General features: G+C 44.5%; 1 pseudogene; it reads right to left on the reverse strand.

The window, feature by feature from the left end:
• Positions 1-3,470: 3,470 nt before the first annotated feature.
• LOC123397030 lies at positions 3,471-4,277 on the reverse strand (annotated as a pseudogene).
• Positions 4,278-8,408: the final 4,131 nt, after the last annotated feature.

Consider the following 8,408-nt stretch of genomic DNA (forward strand, 5'->3'; position numbering starts at 1 on the left):
AGCCAAGGGCGCGTACGTTGTTATCAAGGCAGTATTAATTTTGGCACGTAGCAGTGCCATCATAAACGAACGAAAAATGAGCTTCGGCCGCTAATCGATGACGCACGCCTCTCTTAGCCATGTCGTGTGCCGAAGATCACACCGCTCGGTTGAGTATTTGTTTAGTACCACACCGCCCGTTTCGGTGGCCGCCTCGCGGCCTAAATAGCGAGACGATGATCCTTGTATCGCCGACGACGCAAGGCTAGCGCTCGCTACGCTTGGCCTGCCGAGGCAAAAAGCTTTCGTGACGTACTTTCGGCTGGGTTTGGCCCAGCAGCCTATCAAACAATGATAGACAACGCTCGAGTTTTTGAAACAGTCGCTTTGTTGCAGGTTTTTTCTTTGCGCGCGCTTCGACTGGACACCCGGTAACTCCTGATACAACGCTCGAGTTTCTAAAACAATTGCTTTGTTCTAACAAAAAAAATTCCTTCCTCTTTCTGCAACACTGGCCGTGTTACAGAAACAACAAGATAAATAACAGACTATGCATGCGAGCATGCGTGACCAAGCATGGATCAAGCGATCCAGCGGTTGCGCGGGTGGCGGAGCTTTCCGCGCGATCAGCCGGTAGAGCGTTAGCGTTTCATCTATACTACTAATAAAAGATCAAACATAAATTTTTCTAAACGTACCCCATAAATGTACATGGACCCATTACCACCCGCATGATTAGGCCCACTAAACTCAATCCAACCGCTAACCTTGATCTAACCCGTTCTTTGTGTGCACTTAGCGATTTACATTGACTGACCATACTTCACCGCTGAGAAAAATATGGAAGTTCAGGTCCTACCTACGATCACGCAAGGGAAAAAAACTGATTGCAATCAGATCCTAACCAATCTACCCGTGCACACCACGCACCACCGTGCCTCTTGATGGACGCGAGTAGCCGCCGCACGGACGAGCCGCCATCGATCCTCCTCTGGCACACGCGAGAGAAGGAAGCCGCCCCCGCCGTTCCTCCTCTAATCGACACGAGCACGGGCGCCGCCGCCGCCGCCCGCATCGCTCGCTCGCCCGCCCCCGCACCGCCCGCAGCCGCCCGCCCCGCACCCCTCTCCCTCCCCGTCGGGTCTCCTCTCCCTCCCCGTCGGCCACCCTCTCCGCCTCTCCACCACCGCCGCGCCCCACAGCACGCCGCACGTCCCCTCCCTCCCCGTCGACCCTCCTCTCCCTCCCCGATGGCCCTCCCCCCGGACCTCCGACCTCGCCGCCTCCCCTCCTCCGACCGTTGAGCCTGTAAACCTACAAAATCCGTGATCTGGATAAGCCCCAATTCCAAACCCGCCCTGCCCTTGCCCGGCCGCTCCTCCCCCGCTCCGCAGCCAGCCATGGCGATCTCCATGGATTCGCGCAGCGAGGAGAAGGTACGCGCGCTCGCCGTCCCCCCTCCCCCGCCTCCCCTCGCGGAATCTCATCCCCGCGTCCCTTGCGCGCAAGCAATCCCGGCGCCCCCCGGCGAGGGCGCGTAGCGACGGGTTCTTGGGATTCGACGCCGAATCGGCGCCCGTCTGTTCGTGGCGTCGGATGTAGTTGGCGATTTGCTCTGTTCTGCTTCCCTTGGCGGCTTAGGGTGGGCTGCTGGTTAGGGTTTGCAAGCTGATGTCAGGCGTTGAAAGGGTCCGGGACCTGTTTCCGTCCTGGTTGGTTCAAGATTATATTTTTGGGCTCAGCAAAACGAACAAACACATCGTTCTTGGCATTTGCTTAGTTTTCCTCTCGATCTATATCACCAGCTTCTTGTAATGGCTTATATACATGCTTAAAATATGCATCTTCTGGGTAATTTATTCTATGGGGCTTCATGAGTATGCTACTCTTCCGGTGAAGTGGAGCAATAATGGTGTATTTTTGTTGCCTCTCTGTAGCCTTCGCAGCATTCTCAGGTGGAGAAGCGGTAGGTGTTGTCTGAAACTTTGCTTTAGAACCTCTCCCTCTCTCTTTTCATAACCCTTACCAGAACATATGGCTTATTGTTCTATAAACCATGGAGTCGAAACTGTGTGTATCTTCAATTCTGAGCCATCGCGTAGATGATACCAGTGTGTTGGACCGTCGACTGGTGTTCAATGCCCATTATTTGCTTCGTGTCAACATGGAGAATGCTGATGTCCGGGTCTGTAAACAGAGGAAAAGGCATATCTATTCCCAGCTCTTTGCCAGTGAGTTCAGTATTCACCGACAACAGGATCACCCGGTACTACTACCACCACCAAGCATAGTTTCATTTGCATGCTACTGACATTTTATTTATATATGCATGTTCACTATCACTGAACATGCTTTCATTTGCAGGCGTGCCAGTGTAGTTTTGTGTAGGTTTTAAAATGATTAACAATCTAATGCTTGTTTATCGCATCCAGTTTGCTTCATACAGAGTACTTGCTAATAGAAATCAAGATATTGGTCACCTCCCCATGTTCAACAGTAGAAGTCTGATATTGATGCTCATTGGCAATCATGATTCTGGAATCAATTTTTACTACCAAATTACTCTGCCCCCTTGTCATATCAGTACCCAACTCCTTGCACATCATGATGACACTCTTTTGCATGTTTTAAGGCTGTTTTTTTCTTTTCTTTTCTTTTTTGCTTATAGAGATAGTGGTGTCATTAGCTTCACCCCCTACACTCGAGCGCTGGGAAGCAGCAGGAAGTCGGGCATCCACGGTCCTCGGGTCCCCGCACAGCGCCATCGCGCCCGCGTTGCTTGCTCTGCTGCCAGCAGCCTGTGGCATGCCATCGAGGCCCAGGTGAGTTCCACCACCCCTGAAACCTTCTCTTTCGATGTTCAGTTGCAAATACTGAACCTGTCCATGGACAGCTACCTGAAGCAACTCCTTTTTTGTTCATCTTCAGTTGTACATCTTATTCTATCCTTGCTTTCTTTTTTTATGTATACTACGTACAATCCCTACCCTGTTCTCTTCTACCATTCTTTGTTGCATAATCTTTTTTAGTAAATGCCCCAATGTTGGTTATGAAGCATGTATAGTATAGAATGGGGAAATGGATACTCAGGGCATGGATGAGGAGTCTAAGCGGCAGTTTTGCATCCCGTGCAGGATTGCAGAACACCGGAGGATTGGTAGCTACGGCCCCGTGAACCGAGGTGATCGATGTCCGCTATATCTTGTAAAAATCAGGCACAACCCATCTTGTCTGTACAAATTCCCTTTGTTTAATCCAGTTTTAAGCAGATGAGTTGTTATGCCTTTGTACTGTTTGGTATCCATCCCCAAAATATTTTGTAAATGACTATTGTATTGACCATGTTAGTCAGGGTAATCACCAGTAGCTGGATGAAGATTGGCCTTCATGTTACTGCCAGCTGCCTTCCCTGCATTAGCTGGAATCGCAGCTGTGGACATTGACATGGAACCAAGAGAGAGCATAGCAGACGAACCAGATACAACATTCTGCTATTGCTGCTGCCGCGTCTTGTCAGTCGAGCGCTTTTGGTAGAGGACAACACCAACTCCAGCATTTACATGTTGAGGCGGACCTTGTGGTGGTGCGAACGCATTGGAGATGAAGAAGTGGCCTTGCGAGAATGGTTGATGTTGCTTCAATGAGGGTCCATGCGAATGTTGCTTACCGCCAGAGTGAGCCATGTTTGGCTGCTGACCAAGGATAGATGGCATAGGCATACTGCTGTAGTGATTTGTGGAGGCTGACTTGGATCCAGAAGTCGAAGGAGAGTTCTTGGCTGCATGTTGTTGAGGCGGTGACAATTGGACAACTGGCTAGCCACCCTTCGCACTTCCAGATGCAGGTGGGCTACCACCAGTACTTTTGGAGACTGAATTAGATGGCAAACCAGAAGCAACAGGAGCATTTGAAGATCGAGATAGGTCCCCTCCTCCTCCAGTAGAAAGATTAGTAAGGGAGTGCCCAATCTTCGACGAACTCATGCTTTGTGACTGGTGATTTGGGATGGGGAGAGCCTGCAGAGCTTTTGCTTGTTGTTGATGGAGATCACTGTTCTTCATCATAATCAAATTAGAAGGTGAGGATGCGGCAGGGACAGAGGCAACTGAATATGGAGCTCACACTCTCATCGACGATGCCTTCAATTGAGGTGATTGACCAGGAACTCCGCCTTGAGAAGTGCTTGACGGATACATTAAATTCTGAAAGTTCGTTGCATTCAAACGGTTAGAGTATCCACTTGCATTGCTCGGTGCAGCAGACCATGAGTGAGCCAAGGGATTGTTGCATGGCAGCATCCCCCTTGTATAGGTACACGCTCCCTTGCTGCCTTTCCCAGTTCCACTCACCACCATGCTTCTATTCTGCATGTTCTTTTTGTCATAGGATGCATGGACCCATCATTAGTACACTCTTCGTTCCTAAATATTTGTCTTTTTAGAGCTTCAACTATGGACTACATACGGAGCAAAATGAGTGAACTTAAACTCTAAATTATGTCTATATACTTTAGAAAGACAAATATTTAGGAATGGAAGGAGTATTAAGTATGAGGTAGGGGTTTTAGGCCTTTAGGTAGATCTCAAGGTCTCATTGAGTGTTATGGATCGTAGTACCAGCACAGGAGATGGAGTGGATTCTGAAATTGCATATTTCAATTAGTTTTTGGTCGTTCACCTTGAGTAGTAATTCGGTTTATTGTCCCAGTTGTTATTTCATATAGGCTACCTTGCTATGTTGTATATATAAGATACTTCATATGGGAGATCAAGCTTGTAAAAGGAAAAAATTCTTGACTTGGCAAGGATAATGTTAATCATGATATATAATTTCCCTGCTTCAAAATGCTCCTTGAGGTGTAGTTAACAGTCCTCTCAATATTGATTGTTTTTCTTTACAGAATTTGACCATTTGTTCAGGCTTTCCTTCATGATGGATCGACCTTAAAGTGATAACGACTACTCTTTTCGACATCTAACACTTGGTATGTGGTGCTCAACCCTGCTATTTCTTTAGTCCATTCAGTTTTATGAGTTTTCACATTAGACATTTTATTTATTTCAGTTGGTTTCTAACTAGAGATTCACATAAATAACTTTGTTCTGGTTTCATAAAAGAAATCTGGCACACACACCTAGAAATCTGAAATTCATAGTTACCCTAACTGAATGCACGGACGAGCAATTCTGTAACATGAATTATCAAGTCAATTGTTGTTTGCAAGTATACACATTGTAATTTAGTTACTACATAACTGGTTATGGGCAAGCCGAGTTAGCGAAGAATTGATTTGGTTTTTAAATATATGGTTCAGAATTGAGTTTTTTTTGCCAAAAGTTCAGAATTGAGTTATTTTTCCGAAATACCTGAGTACTCCCTCTGCAAACTATTATAAGAGTGTTTAGATTACTAAAGTAGTGTTTTAAATGCTCTTATATTAATTTACGGAGTAAGTAGTAACTAATGTCTACTGAAATATTGCGGCCAAAAGTATGTGCAATTCTTTACCTTGGCCCGCCCAAAAGAATGTGTATTATTTATTCGAGCTTTCTTATTTCTTCTTTGTGAGACAGTTTGGAGTTAGGAATTTTTTTTCTATAATCGGAATTTTAAAGAAATGTTGACTTAGATGGTGAAATCCTTGGACTGAAATCCACTGATTCTTTGGAGGATTCCCATGATCATATCCTTGGACTTTAGGAGATGAGTTTAATTTGCATACAAGTGCTGCTTCGAGATTATATCTTTGTATCCACCATCAGTGGCTGGATCACACAATTCCTTTTATTTATCAATTATAATTTTCCTATCCGTTAGCAGGACTCCAATCGTGTTCATGTTTCAAAATAGTTGCCTCGGAGCATGCTTATAATCTTTGTGCAGACCAGCGAATCAACAAGACTTTTTAGTTTTGTGTTAAGAGAAATGTAATAAAGATGCCAAAAATTTTCTGAAGGTTTCTTAGTTTAAGGAAACAACAAAAATTATCTATGGTCAGCATGAACACACTTTCATACTATGCCTTTTTTTTGAATTAGCAATTTCGTAACATGAATTATCAAGTCAATTGTTGTTTGCAAGTTTACACATTGTAATTTAGTTACTACATAATTGGTTATGGGCAAGCCCAGTTAGCGAAGAATTGATTTGGTTTTTAAATATATGGTTCAGAATTGAGTTTTTTTTGCCAAAAGTTCAGAATTGAGTTATTTTTCCGAAATACCTGAGTACTCCCTCTGCAAACTATTATAAGAGTGTTTAGATTACTAAAGTAGTGTTTTAAATGCTCTTATATTAATTTACAGAGTAAGTAGTAACTAATGTCTACTGAAATATTGCGGCCAAAAGTATGTGCAATTCTTTACCTTGGCCCGCCCAAAAGAATGCGTATTATTTATTCGGCTTTCTTCTTTCTTCTTTGTGAGACAGTTTGGAGTTAGGATTTTTTTTTCTATAATCTGAAATTTATAGAAATGTTGACTTAGCTGGTGAAATCATTGGACTGAAATCCACTAATTCTTTGGAGGATTCCCATGATTATATCCTCAGACTTTAGGAGATGAGTTTAGTTGCATACAAGTGCTGCTTCGGGATTATATCTTTGTATCCACCATCAATGGCTGGATCACACAATTCCTATTATTTATCAATTATAATTTTCCTATCCGTTAGCAGGACTCCAATCGTGTTCATGTTTCAAAATAGTTGCCTGGGAGCATGCTTATAATATTTGTGCAGACCAGCGAATCAACAAGACTTTTTAGTTTTGTCTTTTGTGTTAAGAGAAATGTAATAAAGAAGCCAAAAATTTTCTGAAGGTTTCTTAGTTGAAGGAAACAACAAAAATTATCTATGGTCAGCATGAACACACGGTCATACTATGCCTTTTTTTTGAAATGCACTTTCATACCATGCCTTAGTAGCATGGAGTATGTACGCTCTCTTTTTGAATGTTTTCTTAAACTAATTAGTACCTCCATATCTTTCCAATTTTTGGATTTACATGTTTTTATCAGGTCAAGCAGGATGATATCTCTGGTTCTCATGACATTTGGGATGCTTGAAACTTTATTGTCTTTTGAGTGAAGAGCCGTCTTTGTTTTGCAAACACTACCTGAATGGAAAATCCTATAAAGCGTTTGTAGAAAAGTATACGGGAGCTATGTTTGACAAATGCCTGATGTACAGGTTAGGCTCTGTAAAAAATGATTCACAGACAATAATGTAATGAATTCTGTTATATTAATACATTATCATGTTATCTTTTGATTTTTATTTAATAATACCTACTAATAAGAATGAATGAGTATATTTTTTTATGGTTATACGTGCGTTACACGTGCCAGATTACTAGTATAATAAAGCGTGCGAGAGCTTTTTTGATAAATTTATTTTTTGCCCCTAACAATGCACGAACGCTCTACTAGTCACAGAACAAATTACATCAAATTCACCCCCTCGACCTACCGGATCTATTTGATCTCTCCTTTCTTCTTTATCCACGATGTGTACATCTCGCAGTTCCGCAACCACTGTGAGCCGCAGCACCGGCAAGACCGGCACAACAGTCTTCTCTGCCGTGTTTGTCACCGCCAACATCGTCACTGGACCAGACGCCAATACGGCTGCCGTGGAAGCACGTCATAACGTTATCATCAAAGCAGTTGTGTCGTGTCATGGTTGAAGCGCTGCCACCGCCGCTTGCCGTGTCGCCCCGCGAACCAAACCCGCGCGCGACCAGTTCAAATCAAACACAGTGGACGATGATAGACGAGTCCACACACCAACACAACACACACATCTCTCCGTTTCTCCCAAACAAGCAAAAATAAAAATAAACTCAGCATGTCAACAGTTGACTTGACTGGCTAACCAAACCCGGATCCTCCACGGGCTAAACGTGTCGGCCGACAGAGTCAAAACTCGACCATATCCATCCATCCGCCGATGCCGTTTGGCAGCTCCAGACAGTCACACACCATTATTGGTCTGTATGTATGGAGTATAACACACGCAAAAAAAAAAATTCGAAGAAACCCTACAAATGGTTGACCCAAAGATTCAGCCTGCAAATCTTGTTTCAAACCGATTTTATTTCTTCAAAACGAGAGGCTAGCCATCGAATGAATGAAGATAAACATGGACAATAATAACCGGAGAAAAATAAATAAAGATCCTGGGAAAGTTGACCTACAGGCCGAGGACGCCGGCCGGCCGGCCGTGTGGGACTCTTCAATGCCGGGCAGTTGTGTGTCCTAGCGGCGGTAGGTCTAGTCTTCGATGCCCTGTCTCGCTGACGAGCGGGCCCCACGTGGCAGCCCGGACCGGACCCGTTGAAGTGCGCACGGCACCCCACCCACCCCCCTCTCTCCGTGTGTGTGTGTGTGTGGCTTTATTGGCGTCACATGCCCCCCTCCCTCTCCCCTACC

Source organism: Hordeum vulgare, chromosome 5H (genome assembly GCF_904849725.1).
Source record: "Hordeum vulgare subsp. vulgare chromosome 5H, MorexV3_pseudomolecules_assembly, whole genome shotgun sequence".
Lineage (NCBI taxonomy): Eukaryota > Viridiplantae > Streptophyta > Magnoliopsida > Poales > Poaceae > Hordeum > Hordeum vulgare.